Raw genomic sequence first — 16,463 nt, 5'->3', positions numbered from 1 at the left:
GGTTTCCTTTCCCTCATCAATGTATTAAGATGACTCTGCAATATAAAATAAAAATTTGGGAACAGAATACTTCTACCTGGGATCTGGAAGAGCTCCTGACACATGGCATGTACTCTAGAGTGGTTTTGTGAGAGGAAGAGGAAGCGAGAAAGAATAGGACACAGTGCCTTGATGCAGACTGGAGGTTTCCTATGAGAGACGGACATGTCTGACCATTGGTACGGATGTTCTTGTTATTGGTATATTGATAAGTCCCAACCACACAGGTCTTGAGCCAAGTATTATTTCTTTATTTGCTTAAAGAGGCATCTTTTTATGGGTGGAATATTCTTTAGCAAGATTCTTACCAGCTCAAACATTTAAGATAAATGATATAAATCTGAATTTTAGCCAAGTCTTACCGAAAATTAAAACAAAATAACAAAATAGGATCTTGGGATGTAGCTCCATGATAGAGTGCCTGCTTAGCCTGTGCAAGGCTCTGGATTTGATCCCCAGGGCCACAAAGAAGGAGGAGAAGGAGGAGGAGGAGGGGGAAGAGGAAGAGGAGGAGGAGGAGGAGGAGGAGAAGTCACAAGAATTCAGCATCCACCATGAGCTGAGAGTGATGGACAGGACCCAGGTAGGCAGGACCTAGGCAGCCCCTTCCTGGTCTTGATAGAGCAAGCAGGAGCTGAAGCAGGAGCAGCCAGCACCACTGGGTTATTTTGGGATCATTTGTCTTTCAAACCCTCTCTCTTTTTGTTCTCAACCTGCTATGTCGCCAAGTCACTTTCTAGTCACCAGCAAGGAGTGGAAAATGAGGAAGGGAAGGGAAAAAAACAAGCCTCCGCTGATAGTAATACGAATTTGCCATTGATGATAATAGCAAACACTTATTTAGTGCTCTTTTTATTTGTGCCAGACACTAATTCATTTAGTTCTCACAACACTCCTCTGGTTGTTCCCATTTCACAGATAAGGAAGCTGAGCCACAGAAAGAAGGAAATGTTCTGAGAGTGGAGTTGTTCGCCACTCAAAAGCACAGAAGAGGTCAAAGGGTTGGTGCTTGGTGACTTTAAAATTCCCTTCCACACACACAAATCTAATCTTCTATACGACATTGTAAATAGGAGATTCTTCATGTGCTTGGTTTTGGTTTTTTCTAGTACTAGGGTTTGAACCCAGAACCTTGCACATACTAGGTAAGCATTCTGCCACTGAGCTACAACCCCAGGGAGATTCTCTGTTTGTGTATGAAGTCCTTAGCATGGTGCCTATTCTAGTAGATAAGTTCAATATATACTTGTCATATGAGAGAATGTTTCATATCAGTTTATAGTGGAAACTTCTAGAACAAATTGAGCCCACAAAAACACAAAATCCCAATTCAGTTGACTTTTAAATTGCCCGTAATTTGCCTTAATGCAGCCTAGAAAGTTTATACCACTGAGAAAAAGAAGTCCCACAGAACTTCATTGTCAAGCTAATTTAAAGATCTAATAAAAGCAAATGGGTCCCCTAAGAACTAGATTTCTTACCTGTCCCCACACTACAAAGTGTCCTCAGCCCATCTGAAGTTTTGAGAGAGGAAAAAAAGAAGAGGCCCAGAGAGGAAATGAACCGAGACAACCTCACTTCACAGCAACCGGAAGGAAACCCCCCCACACGCCATCACATCCTACGTGTGTGGTTGCCCAGCAGAGAGAAGCTTACAGCTGCCTATAGAAGCAAGTCTGGGTGCTGCAGCGAGAAGGAGAAGCCTAAGCATGCAGAGGGAATAGCGGTCACCTCCTGCCTGACCGCCTGAGAGGGCAGGAAGGCCAGGGCCCTGCAGGAGCCATCGGCCGTGGTGCGCCCTTGGGTGAGTCTCAGCCCCTCGCTGGATCCTGGGTTGCGGGCAGGGGTGCCGCTCGCTCAGACTCCTACTTCCTGAGTTGATGTCAGACATGGGGCGCTGTCCCCCACTCCTGACACCTTCGCTGGGGCTGGGAGGGCTCGACGTGCCCTGAAGGAGGAATGAGTGACCCCTGTTCTTCTTTGGGTTGACCTGGAGGCCGTGGCCTTCGTGCATCTGAAGCCCCATTTCTACTTTTGAAATCATCTGGGTAGATGCTTCCTGGTGTGGAGGTACCTGGCTCCTCCTCTCTTCCTGCTGTCCTCAGAGACCTTAAGGCCAGGAGCTGAGCTTTTATTTTCTTAAACTATTTCAGTACTTCAGAGTGTGGATTGGAGTCATTTACCTGCACCTTGTTTTCAGCCTCCTTGGGGTGACTTCTGAGGGCAAGAAATGGTGACTGAGAATGGGGCTGTGTGTCGGGCCAGCTCCATCCGTCACCAGCATCACCTCGGAGGGGCTGGGACCAATCACACTGTGCTCTGCCTCCACACAGGGCCAACCTCAGAGCTCCTTACTTTTCTTTCTATTGATTTATTCATTTAACTCATTCATCCTTTCATTCATTCAATTGCATTTCTTCCAGAAAGGATTTGAGGGAGTTTTTTTTTCCTTGCCAAAATGACTTCCAAATGGAGAACACATAAAGGGGAAAGCCATTCTGCAAGGGTCCTAACGTGGCATCAGGCTACACAGAGGTGGCTGAGCAGCCTGACCCTGCGCTAGCAAGGCATGTGAGGATGGTGCTCCGATCTTTCCAACTCCTGCGGGGGGAAACCGCTTCTTCCCCTCCAGAAGTTGGTTTCCCACCCAGAATTGAGTGTGAAGAGAAATCACCCTTGGCAGGATTCTGGGACCTAGCCAAATGGTTTTCCTCCTCACATCTGTTTCCTTCCAAGCTTGGTTGTTTTCAAGGACACACCCATTCCAAGGATGGGAAAATGTGGCACCATGGAAAGGGAAGGTTGTGAAATCAGTTTGGAATTAGAGCTCCGCCATTTCTCGTTAATGAGTTCATCTATTTAACAACTCTCTAGAGAGACTCACCTGTAGCAGTCACTTTGTTAGAAGAGAAGAGGGAACAACACTGGCCTTGCCCTGTGCCCAAAGGGTTACAGTCCAAAGGAGAAGCAGACCTTAATACATACAGAGGAGGAAAATGGCTTTTTTTACCCTTCTAGGTTCTTTGACCAACTAGTCTATGAATGAAATTGACATAAGACATGAATCAGAGCAAACCCATTTAATTACATATGTACTAAAATCATGGAATTCAAGGAGGTGCCCAGATCATTGAGGCTTATACAATATCCTGAACTGCAGAGAGGAATAGGGAATCTATGAATCTAGAGGCTGGTGGACGCAAATTATGGGATGATGAAGGGAAAGACCTGGTTATGCCTAGATGGCCAGAAAAGCCTGGTAGGGGAGGGGTAAAGTCTTGAGGCAGATTGACATGATGCCTTCTCCATTTGATCTGGAATCTGTTGATTTAGCCATCCTCCTTCTGGTGGGGAGAGAGAGAGAGAAAGCTTACAAATGGCGACTCCTTTTACAGATGTATATTTCCCCTCCAGACAAGCAACTTTTAGAGCTTCTGTGTCTGTGGTTTTTCAAAATAACCAGCTCTAATATGTGATAGAGGTATATTTTGGGGTGGCGTACTTTGGCTTCCTGTGGTCATATGTGGGGGTGTCGGGTTCTGAACATCATTGATAATTACAGAAACACGATAAGGACCAGAATACATAATGGGAACCCCTGACTGTGTCTTGGAGTCAGGAGATTCCATAAAGAAGATGGAGATTAGAACCCAAAGGGCTGAAGGGTTCGTGAGGCAATGGGCTGGCTGGAGTTCCAGGCACAGGGCACAGGCCTACTGAGCTCTGAGGTGGGACATCATCTGGAAAAGTTAGGCGTGCAGCCAGAGTGGAGAGTGACTTCAGGTAGCCTGGAGAGGGGAAGTGTGAGCTGGCATTGAGCCGCTAAGTGTTCTCATCATGGAGGTGCTAGGTATGTTGTGATCTGATCTGCATTTGTAAGGAATCCCTTTTACTGTGGTGCAGAGGAAGGATCAGAGCGAACCATCTCTTAGGGAGACCAGAAGAAGTTTGATTCAGCTCCTTCAAGTGAGGTAGCCATGGGTGTACAAGGATGAGGGTGGTAGAGACAGACGTGGACAAACCGAAGGGTCATCTAGAAGGAAAGTAAACAGGACTTAGTGGTGGACAGGAAAAGAGAATGAGGAGAGAGTCAAAGATGGCCCCCAGTTTCCCAATGGGGTGTCCAAACAGATGGCAGTGCTGCCTGCCCATCAGAGACCGACAAAGCTGGTGACCAGCTCTGGATGAGTGATTTCGGAGGGTCTGGTGGGCATCCAAGGACAGATGTCAGCCAGGCAGTTGACAAACTGGTCTAGAGTCAATTTGTCAGTTGGTGCAAACTTGTGGCGTATTCATGGTGATTCAAGCCATGGGTATGGATGATAGGCTTTGGGACAGAGATCTCAAGTGGGAAAAAAGGGAGTGACTTAGGACTGAACTCAAAACATGCTAACATTTCAATAGAGGCAGAGGGAAATGAACTCCCCAAGAAGTCTAAGATGGCTCATCAAAAAGTTAGACACAGAATTAACATATGATCTAGCAATTCCATCTGCTGCTTTTGCATCTGAGGATTTGATAATTGAGGGGGAAATTGCATCCATGCTAAACATGTACAAACTTTTTTCTCCTTATTGTTTTCTAAACAATGCAGTAGAACAACTATTTACCTGGCGTTTGCATTGGGTTAGGTGTTGTAAGCAATCTAGAGATGACAAAGCATACAGGAAGATGTGCACAGGATTCTATGCAAATACTATGTCATTTATATAACGGACCTGAGCATCCACATGTTTGGGTCCTGGAGCCATTTGCTCATGGATACCAAGACACACATATATATCCAAAAGAATTGAAGACAGGGACTCAAGTGTATGCACCTCCATTTTCATAGCTGCACTATTTATAATAGCCCCCAAATAGAAATGACTTAAATGTCCATCAACAGATGAATGGATCAACAAATAGCAGAATATCCATATAATGAAATATCACTCATCTGTCATAAGGAATAAAGTACTGAGACCTGCCATGACATGGACGAACCTGGAAAACAGGTATATAAGTGAAAGAAGCCAGTCACAACATGTCACGTGATCTCATTTATATCAAATGCCCCAGAGAGATAAATCCATAGAGGCAGAATGCAGATTGGTAGTTACCAGGGGTTGAGGGCAGGGGAAAATGGGGAGCTGTGGTTCCCCATTCTTTCTGGGGAGATAAAAATGTCCCAGAGGTGGCAGTTGTGTAACATTGTGTGTAAATGGAATGTCATGGAATTGTTCTTTTTAATGGTTAATTTTATTTTGCATGGATTTCAGCTTGGTATTTGGAAAACGTGATGGGGAGAGAAGATTAGGCAGGAGTAACCAGCAGTGTAGAAGGGGACAGACTGCATGACTTTGTTAAAACGACGGGCCTGCTGGTGCCTCTTCCTCTACATGTAAATAAGGGGAAAGGAAGGACTAGGGAGGGTTAAAGTTGATACCACAGGCTTGGAGCTTCTAGCACAGAGCTGGTGTCTAGAAGCAATCAGTGCCTTGTGCATGCACTGTGACTGTGCTGACCTCTAACAGCATGAATTTTGTTTTTGATACTGATGTTTCTTTATTGATATCATCTTGAGAAGTTTGAAAACTTGCAGTATTTACAACATCAGTAAACACTAAAATTCGCTTTTCTATATCGTTCAAAGGAAAAATGAGCTTCATTTTCTTTCTTTTTTTTATTTTGACTTTTTTTTATTGTAAACAAATGGGATACATGTTGTTTCTCTGTTTGTACATGGCGTAAAGGCGTACCATTTGTGTAATCATAAATCTACACAGGACAATGTTGTTTGATTCATTCTGTTATTTTTCCCTTCCCCCCCCCACCCCTCTTTTCCCTCTATACAGTCCTTCCTTCCTCCATTCCTGCCCCCCTCCCTAACCCTAACTCTAACCCTAACACTAACCCCTCCCACCCCCCATTATGTGTCATCATCCACTTATTAGTGATATCATTCGTTCTTTAGTTTTTTGAGATTGGCTTATCTCACTGAGCATGATATTCTCCAATTTCATCCATTTGCCTGCAAATGCTATAATTTTATCATTCTTTATGGCTGAGTAATATTCCATTGTATATATATACCACAGTTTCTTTATCCATTCATCAATTGAAGGACATCTAGGTTGGTTCCACAATCTGGCTATTGTGAACTGAGCAGCTATGAACATTGATGTGGCTGTATCTCTGTAGTATGCTGATTTTAAGTCCTTTGGGTATAGGCCAAGGAATGGGATAGCTGGGTCAAATGGTGGTTCCATTCCAAGTTTTCTAAGGAGTTTCCACACTGCTTTCCAGCATGGCTGCACTAATTTGCAGCCCCACCAGCAATGTATGAGTGTACCTTTCTCCCCACATCCTCACCAACACCTGTTGTTGCTTGTATTCTTGATAATCGCCATTCTAATTGGGGTGAGATGGAATCTTAGGGTGGTTTTGATTTGCATTTCTCTTATTACTAGAGATGTTGAACATTTTTCCATATGTTTGTTGATTGCTTGTAGATCTTCTTCTGTGAAGTGTCTATTCATTTCCTTAGCCCATTTGTCGATTGGATTATTTGCATTCTTGGTGTAGAGTTTTTTGAGTTCTTTATAGATTCTGGAGATTAGTGCTCTATCTGAAGTATGATTAACAAAGATTTTCTCCCACTCTGTAGGCTCTTTCTTTGCATTGCTGATAGTTTCCTTTGCTGAGAGAAAGCTTTTTAGTTTGAATCTATCCCAGTTATTAATTCTTGCTTTTATTTCTTGTGCTATAGGAGTCCTGTTGAGGAAGTCTGGTCCTAAGCCGACATGTTGAAGCTCTGGACCTACTTTTTCTTCTATAAGATGCAAGGTCTCTGGTCTGATTCCGAGGTCCTTAATCCATTTTGAGTTTAGTTTCGTGCATGGTGAGAGATATGGGTTTAGTTTCATTCTGTTGCATATGGATTTCCAATTCTCCCAGCACCATTTGTTGAAGAGGCTATCTTTTCTCCATTAACAGCATGAATTTTTATCTCCTGACCTCAGGGCTTTCCCCAAGCCAACTAGAGCCAACTGTAGTTGCCCAAAGACCAATAAAAATGCCCCAGAATTAATTTCCCCACTTGCTCATTCCCGAGTGGAATAGCACTAAGGTCTATGTCTTACCTTTGCCCAAAGTTTCACAAGCGTTTACCTGCAGTGGCTCACAGGGCTAATGCCCTTTATAGCTTCCTTCCCTTCTCTTTTCACCCTCCGGTCCCTCATTCTCCATGAACATTTCTTAGAATTAATTTTCTTTCTTTCTTCCTTCCTTCCTTCCTTCCTTCCTTCCTTCCTTCCTTCCTTTCTTTCTTTCTTTTTCTTTTTTTCTTCTTTCTTTCTCTCTGTACTGGGGATTGAACCCAAGGGCACTCAACCACTGAACCACATCCCCAGCCATTTTAAATAACTTATTTAGAGATTGGGTCTTATTAAGTTGCTTGTTACTTCCGGTCTTGCCAAGTTGCTGAAGCTGGCTTTGAACTTGTGATCCTCCTGCTTCAACCTCCAACCACTGGGCTTCCAGGCATGCATCACCACATCTGGCCAGGACAGTTTCTTAAACAACAGCCCTTGAATCCTGAATCGGAATCCACTTCAGGAGAACCCAACCTAAGAAAGTCATGATGCCGTGGGTATTCAAATACAGTCATGTCTTGCTTAATGACAGGGAGTATTCTGAGAAGTGCATCATTAGGCAGTTTCACGGTGTGGCCATCACAGAGTGGGCTTACACGACCCTACACGGTACAGCCTGCTCGAGCCTATTGCTCTGAGGGCCGTGCTGAACAGAACAATGCAAGATTAAATCAAGCATGAGAGAAAATAATGCAATCAAGAGATGCACCAGAGATATGTGAGGCTGCTGTTGGTGTCTCATAGCAGGTTGTTTTACAGCAAATCATTACTCTAAAATAATGATGAAAAGTCTAGTCTAGTAAGTACATAAACGTTAACTTAGTCACTTATTAGATTTAGCAAGTATCATGTACTCTACCCAATTGGATGTGTTGTGCTTTTGTCTGACTGGCAGTGCAGTAAGTTTGTCCACACCTGAGAAATCTGCTGTGCTATGGCATGGCGACAACTAGGACATCACTAAGCAACAGGAAGTTTTCAGCTCCACTGTGATCTTATGGGACCCTCATTGTGTATGCAGCCCAACACTCACCAAGTTGGTATGCAGCCCATCACTGACCAAGTTGGTATGCAGCCCATCACTGACCAAGTTGGTATGCAGCCCATCACTGACCAAGTTGGTATGCAGCCCATCACTGACCAAGTTGGTATGCAGCCCATCACTGACCAAGTTGGTATGCAGCCCAACACTCACCAAGTTGGTATGCAGCACATCACTGTAGTTTAGCCCTCTGCTCTCCAATGATCAACTGCCCTTGACCTTAGAATCTGTGCATTGATATCCCCTATATTCATTCCAGGGCATAGTGTATGGCGGGGGGGAGTTCTCCTCATCCCCTCTGACCTCGGCTTGGAGAAGCGCACAGCCCTAGCAGAGTTCCTTCTAGATGCGACAAGTCTCCCCAGGAAACCGCAGGGCATGAAGGGCATGGGCAGTAAATGACCTCTACCTTGCCCTACGTAACTGTCTCCCCCCAACTGAGTTGATCCAAATTTCCAAAATGTGGGGCATAAATCGGATCATTTTACATGGTTCAAGATGCGTTGATAGGGCATTAATTCACCTGAGTTAGAGAGAGTAACATTTCCCCTTTTACTCTTTTGGACCACTGGCTCTGACCTTATCTGGAAATACCTGGGCGTCACATGTCTTTGTGTATGCATGTACATCTATGCATATGATATAACAATTTACATACGGTTGTGTGTGAGTGTGTGTGTGTGTGTGTGTGTGTGTGTGTGTGTGTCTGGTTTTGTTTGGTTTTGTTTTCACCTGGGTGGGAACTGTAAATAAATGCGATCTTACCTATGCACTCCTCCACGACTTCCTGTTTGGTTCAACACTATGCGAGGGCTTCCATCTGGATGGAGAGGTACCAGTGAGGAGCTGGAGGAGGAGTTGAGCAGGTGAGCAGCTGCCTAGCATGTGTGAGGCCCTGGGCTCCATCCCTCGCACAACAAGAGAGGCGGAGGGGTTGATGATTTGTTCTCATGCTGTGTAGCGTTCTGTTCCATGAATATATGACAATGGATCTTGCTATCAAATGACAGCGTTAAGTAACTGTTAAGGACAAGGGCCCAGAATTATGAGTTTGGGAAAGCACAGTGGGTCTCAAATTTCTCCCTCTCTCTTGTACAAAATACCACCAGTGGAGACGTGAAGCGTAAGGTCAAGTTAGGAATAGGTTTGAACTGGGGTTCAGAGAGGAATGAATTAGCAACCCAAGAGTCAAGTGGAGGGGGACATCACAGGAGGGGTGGGGCCTTACATGGACTGGGAAGGAAGAGATCGAAAGACTCCCCGAGATGCAAGTGACTCCCAGAAATAAGAAGAGATAAAACTGTCCCTGGGTCAGCCCTTGGGGGCGAGTTTAGACTTTCACTCTCAGTGTCCAGTGCACTTCCTCTCCTCATGGTCCCTGGGGAAGGATCTATATGAGTATTCCATTTACGGAAGCACAACCCCCAGACTAGCAATGGGCTCCACAAGTGTCAATCACTTTGCTTGATGCTCAATAAAACATTTCCTGTGCTGCCCCCCACCCCAGCCCCGTCAGCTTCCCAGTGATGTATTTTCTACAGTCACCTCCTCCTTACAGTATAGGGGACCGTTTAGCTACCACCCAGGCCTCAAATGGTCGTGTCTGTGAACCACACATAACCTTTGGACTCATTTCCATGACTCTGATTCCCCACCCACAGCCTCACTTGTACTGAGTGGAAATATTTAGAGGAAGTGAGACCATCAGCAGTTCAGCATCACCATGGGAAATGAGAAGGCAGTGAGCTGGTGCCCATGGCACACAGCATGGCGTGGCTTTAGCAGGTAGGATGCCCTCTCCGGCCCGTTTCTCATGCAGGTGCTGTGCACCAGAGGAGATATGAGACACAAACTGAGAAGAAATAAATGAGGAATAGTCTATTAGTCAGGGTTCTTCAGACAGACAGATCCAATAGGGTGTGTGTGTGTGTGTGTGTGTGTGTCTTAACTATGCCAGGGTTATGTCCTGATAAACCCAACAGAAGTTGAAAATACATTAAGTCAATAATGCATTTGATTCTCTCTTGAGCTGAAGACCATGGTAGCCCAGCCACACAGCACTCCGTACAATGGTCTGGTTTCCCCCTGTGATCACATGGCTGAGTGGAAGCTGTGACTGTCCACTCCTGCCCAGCATCTAAAGAGAGGATGGGACCACATGTCACTAGCTGGGAAAAAGATACAAATTTCAAATTTAAAGTGCTAAATGTGTAATAATTTCACACCATTGTAAAGCTGAAAAGTCCTAAGTTAAAAAACCATTGTTAGTTAGGGACCATCTTATATATACATGTGTGTGTGTGTGTGTGTGTGTGTGTGTGTGTGTATAGAATTGACTCACACAAGTATGGTGGCTGACAAGTCTCAAATCAGCAGGCTGGAGACTCAGGGAAGAGAGGATGTTGCAGTTCAAGTCTGAAAGCCATTTGCTGACAGAATTCCTTCTTGCTCAGAGTGGTCAGTCTTTTTTCTGTTAAGGCTTTTGCCTGATTGGACAAGGACCAGCCGCATTATGGAGAGTCATCTACTTTGCTCAGAGTTCACTGATTTAAATGTTAAAATCATCTAAAAAATAGACAAAGGAAGGTAAAATAAAACCAAATGTGATGAGATGCACCTGTAATCTCAGCTGCTCCAGAGACTGAGGCAGGAGGACCATAGTTTCAAGGTCAATTCTGGCAAGTTCACGAGAATCTGTCTTAAAATAAAAATATAAAAAGAGCTAGGGCACAGTGTGACCTGGTGGTAGAGAGTGTGTGTAGCATGCAGGAGCCCCGGGTTCAATCACCAGCACCCCTGCTGCCCATCCCCCAAAATGTAAAATAAAATAACTCCACAGCAATAACATCCAGAATAATTTTTGACCAAATAATATTATCCAGGTGTCTTGGCCTGGCCAAGTTGGTGCATAAAATTAGCCATCACAGATTCTGTATCTCATTTCAGAAAATAATTTAGTAGTTATTAATCCAGTGTTCGTTAAGGGTCCAGCATGGGCCAGGTCACATGCCAGGGGCTGGAGTTCAAAAAAAGAGCGCCAGTCTTTCTTAGAATATCTGAGTGTCACCAGCTGCAGACAAGGCCCGTCCTCACATGCTCACACAGGAAGGTGAGGGTGCAGGTAATTAAAAATTCTCATTAAAAATTTAAAGTACGTCGGTTTTATGCCTTCAAGAAGCACTGCAGACACAACTCAGTCAATCAAACCTAATTTTCCCTTCTAAATATGGTATTGGGATTTGGTAAGAGGAAGAATGAGTTTGGGGACTTTATTGTCTACTCAGGAACCTTGGATCTAAAATATATGGTAACTATAAACACATTCTACAGTTAGAGACAATGTGCTATCTGTTACACAGCTTTTAAAAGCACCTGTAGTTCAGTTACAAGGGACAGGAAGATGAACAAATTGCATACCATCACATTTCAATTAAAAGGGCTAGGGACTTTGGTGGGTATGATTTCATTTTCTTCTTCTTCTTCTTCTTTTTTTTTTTTTTTTTTTTAATGGCAGAACACTTGAACGAGCCACTGCATGGTGTTGTGATTTCAGAAGGGTCACTTCAGGGAGACTTAGAATGACTTGATGGTGTGCGTTTGTTTCTTTGTTCACAGTGTTGCTTCACTGGCCTCTTTTTTACTCCATTGTGCATGTGGTTTTGTTGCTGTTGTCTGAAAATACTGTGGGCATCAGACATGAGTTTATGTTGTTGAGAACCGAGAGTTTGTTTTCTTAAAATGTTCATTTCTGTGCCAGCTTAATGGGAAGTGGTATTCATGGCCCCTGGCATAGGAGTCTAGCAAAAGAGCACCAGTCTTTCTTAGAATATCTGAGTGTCACAAGCTGCAGGTGATCATCTGCTCTGGCTTGGATAAGTGTCCCCCAAAGTCTTGCAGGTTGGAGGCTTGGGGCCCAGCCTGTGGTCTATTGGGAAGTGGTGGAGCTTTTAGGAGGTGGGGCTTCAGGGGAGGAAGTGAGGTCACTGAGGCATGCCCTTGAAGAGGATCTGAGGACCCAGCCCCTTTTCCTTCCTCTTTTGCTTCCTGGCCATGAGTGAGCAGCTTTGCTCCACCACACAGTCCCATCATGATGTGCTGCCTTGCAACAGGCCCAAAGCAACAGGGCCAAGTGATCATGGACTGGAACCTTTGAAACCATGAGCCCATATCAACCTTTCCTCTTTAAAAGTTGGTGACCTCAGGTATTTTGTCATAGAGACAGAAAGCAGACGAACACATCATCCCATTTTCAGTAAGGACTGGGGTAAACCCAGGGAGGCACACTCCATCTTGGTGTGCTTCAGAAAGGGGAATTTTATTAAACTAACATCGTCACCCTGTATCCCTGTTGTCCTCCAGCATGCAGCCCCCACTTAAGAATCCTACATTTGAGCTGAGGAGAGAGCACACATTTGCAAAACAAAAATCACATTCAAAAAGTGTATCTTAAGTATGTGACCAGATGGAAGAAGTCAATCTGAAAAGGGTGCCCATGGAATGAATATGTGACATTCTAGAAAAGGTACAGTTATGGTGGCAGCAGAGGTTTCAGTGGTGGCCAGTGGTTAGCGTGGAAGGAGAATGGACAGTGGAACACAGAGGACTTCTGGGTCGGTGACACTATTCCATGTGCTACCGCAGTGGTGGCCGCAGGCCACTGTCCCTCTGTTCAGACCCACAGAAGGTTCAGCACCAAAGTGACCCCTCATGTACACTGGGGCTCTAGGGTGAGAGCCGTGCGTCACTGAAGGCTCATCAGCTGTACAAACGTACCCTCAGGTACAGACGGAGGGTCGTGAGGGAGGCTGTACAGATGTGGGGCCGAGGTATATGGGAATCTCTGCACCTTCCTCTTAATTTTGCTGTGAGCCTAAAACTTCTCTGAAAAAATAGTTTTAAAAATAAGCTAAGGGACCTCTTTGATGTTTTCCCAAGAGACCAAAAATGTGCCTAATCAGGACTTTGACATCTGTGGTCCCCTCTGGAAGGACCTTCCAGAGACACCTGAAGGGCTCCCTCCCTTCCTCATTCAGTTCTGCCACCACACGATACCTTACCATGGCCGCCCTTCCTCACGGTGCCAGGCCCGGCCCCGCCTCGCTCACTCTGCCTGCTACCTGTGCTCAGCACCACCCGACGAGGTAAATCAAGACCTGTCTCTTTCCTTGTGCTCTGTTTCCTCACCTGGACTGTCAGCTTCCTGGGCCTCGGGCTTTGCTGCATATCTGGCACAGGGGAGGCCACTGTAGGAATGAGCGAGCCAGCGAGTGGGTGGTAGGGACTAGAGCCTCGTACGGGGAAGAGGGGCTCCCTAGGCCTGCTCAGGAGAGGGCGGCTCAGGACAGCCTTGCCAGAGTAGGGTGGACCCAGGAAGGTGCCAGGAGATGGGGAGGGGAGGAAGGGCGGCTCGAACAGAGGTGGACGCACTTTGGGGCTTGGAAGAGGATCCTGTGTGGAGTGAGGACTGTGGGGGACGGTGGGGGGAGCCATCCATCCAGCTCCCTGGACAGGAGGACCAATAGCCTGGCTGTCACGGTGAGAGGCAAACCCGCCCCTCCCGATGCGGATGAAGACGGACTTTTCCTCAGGAAAGACGTTTGGATCTGTTCCAGAATCTGAATAACAGCCTGGTTGAAAAACAGAGCTCTACTTGACATAGGAGAGCAAAGAATGTTTTTGGCTTGAGCATTTTTCAAAGAAAATGCTGCAGACTGCTTGCTTCAGCCAGAGGAAAACTTCAGAAATGCTTTTGGGTAGTTTCTTACTCCAGGCAGGCCTGTGATTCAGGGCTAGGCCTCCTGGGTTCTTGGGAGGACGATTTAGCAGGGAAATGTATCTGTTTCGTAAACCGTGTTTCCTGGAGAAATGAGTCTTTAACTTAACATCCCCAGCAATGATATTCCCCAAACACCCAGTTTGAGAAGTATGGGCCTCTGCTATGTCGGCTTCTATCTCTGCTCAATGATTTCTTTCTATCACCAGGGAAGAGCTACTTGGTTCAACACTCCCTATTTGAGTTCAACTTCGCCTGGGTTTCTTTTGAGTCTATGTGACCATGAGGTTGAAATGCACAACATCAGCACGGTCAACGATCCGAATGACCATCAGCACAGTCCTAATAAATATTACACTTTGTCAATCCACACTGGAATACTATACTACTGTTAAAAAGGAATAATGGGGATCTATACACAGAGATAGGCAAAGATGTGTACCAAATTTAAAGCAATGGAGACAACAGTACATACGACATAAGACCACTACAAACAAAATGATTACCTTGGTGTATCTCCACATGAAACAAAAGTCTAGCAAAATATAGACACTGAATTATTTTAAAATGTTTCTTTCGAGCTGGGATTATTAAGCAGGCCCACTTTTTACAGTAGAAATGTCAGTCTTTGAATGCTTCCAAATAAGTTTAAGTTGCTTTTGTGATTAAAAACAGGTTAAATCACCTCTTAATCCTATATTGAGTTACGAGTGTGTGTGTGCACGTGCATGTACGTTTATGTGCAAGTGAGTGTGTGATATTAGGAATGTGCTGGGGTAGTTTAAGCTGGGCACTGTGGCACACACCTATCATCCCAGGACCTTGAGAGGCTGAGAGGGAGGATCACAAGTTCGAGGCCAGCCTCAACAATTTAGCGAGACCCTGTCTCAAGAAATGAAAGGGTCTGGAAGTGTAGCTCAGCAGTAAAGTGACCAAGGGTTCAATCCCTAGTCCCCTCCCCCACAAAACAAAACAAAATAATAGTTTCAACTTACAATCAGGCTTATCTCCTGGTTGTTTTTGTTCAGGTTTGTTGGGTCACCTGGTTCATTCGTTTCTAAGTAATTGCCAAAAATAAACAGCAAAGTGAAAAATAATTTCTAAGCACTGTAAGAAGCAGTAACGTGCATTCCATCTAAGGAGATCCTCTCTCTGCTGCGTGGGAACAGGCACGAAGCAATTAGCAAGCAACCTACATGGGAGACGTGATCACTGGAATTCGGGCACTGGGCAGATCCCAGAGGGCCAGAGTAACTGGCTCTGGGGCCAGCTGTCTGGGTCCAGATCCCACCTCTGCCACCCACCAGCTGTGGGCTCTGCAGCCAGCGACTTCCTCACCTGCACAAAGGAGAGGAGGAGACGCCTGCCTCCCTGGGCAGTTCTGAAGTTTTTAGAGTCCATAGGTGGTTGGAGGGCCGAGCGAGTCAATGCGCAGTGAGTGCCGTCAGCTGATCTGATACATTAAGTGCTTGGTTCCTATTCCCTCGTACGAGGAAAGAAGCACAGAGAATATGGTTTCATACATGAGAAAGAATAAGTAGGATTTCAGAAGAGAACGTGAAAAACCAAAAGCAAAACCCAAATGCTTCTAAGATGAATGTGACCATCCAGTTCAGTTCAGCTTGACCTCTGTAAAGAAAGTCAAAATGACATTTTATTACCTAGGTGATAAACAGGAACAGATGGGTCCAAGCATTACAATGAAATTGAAGAGGATGTTTTAAAGTAGCTTTTGTTTAGTCTCACGTCGCCCAATCTGCCTATCAGTTGTTGGTCACCAAAGAAGTACTGAGTCCCTCCCAAGTTCTAGATGCTCCTGGGACCAAGACACATGTAGCACCCACCAGCATGAACTTTTTCAAGTGGGCTGCATGTCAGAAAACTATTGGGTTCATTTGTTGAATTGCAAAGTACCCGGGGACTGCGACAGTTGCCTCAATCTGACTCAGTAATAACTTGGGAAAAAAAACCACTGTAGTACCTTTAAGACATGGACAGTTCTTCATTTTCTATGCTAATGGAGAATCACAGGATAAAGTTGAGAGATTCCATTATGCTTATTCCACCTGTAAATTCAACAAATCTTCACTGTTTTGCCTTTTAAGTTTAAATCCTTCCTCCATCTGCTTGGATTTCTGATTATCCTCCATCCCCATCTCTCCCTCTCAACATGCAAAGGGTCATCAGAGAATGAGGGGAGAAGAAGAGCTGAGGGTCAGGCTGCCCATGATATGTTCTAAGCTGACCTTGGTAATTCAGCTGGTCGACCTTGGCAAATATCTTGCCAGTCTCACCAGTTATAATAAATGTGGCCAGGTCCCTGTGACTCTGAGGCTTTTGCTTACTACCCAGACCACAGTGAACAGCCCTTGTGAGAGCCAAGGCTCAGTCCTGTTAACCCCTGAGTGTTCAAACAGAAAACCAGAATCTCAGGGCACTGCAGGATTTATTTGCAAGGAAAGTCTTGCAGAAG

At 45.2% G+C, this 16,463-nt stretch overlaps 1 protein-coding gene across 1 annotated transcript in view; it reads left to right on the top strand.

The window, feature by feature from the left end:
• The first annotated feature begins 1,712 nt into the window (after positions 1–1,712).
• The window catches only part of Nedd9 (neural precursor cell expressed, developmentally down-regulated 9), a 179,806-nt gene continuing 165,055 nt past the window's right edge, over positions 1,713–16,463 (top strand). Inside the window, exon 1 of the mRNA XM_047557340.1 lies at positions 1,713–1,843. The gene's annotated coding sequence lies outside the window, so the exon portion shown is untranslated. The remainder of the gene's footprint in view (positions 1,844–16,463) is intronic.

Source organism: Sciurus carolinensis, chromosome 7, assembly GCF_902686445.1.
Source record: "Sciurus carolinensis chromosome 7, mSciCar1.2, whole genome shotgun sequence".
In the NCBI taxonomy this organism is placed as follows: domain Eukaryota; kingdom Metazoa; phylum Chordata; class Mammalia; order Rodentia; family Sciuridae; genus Sciurus; species Sciurus carolinensis.
Note: the sequence above shows the minus strand (reverse complement) of the source record. Positions and strands in the feature narration are given on the sequence as shown.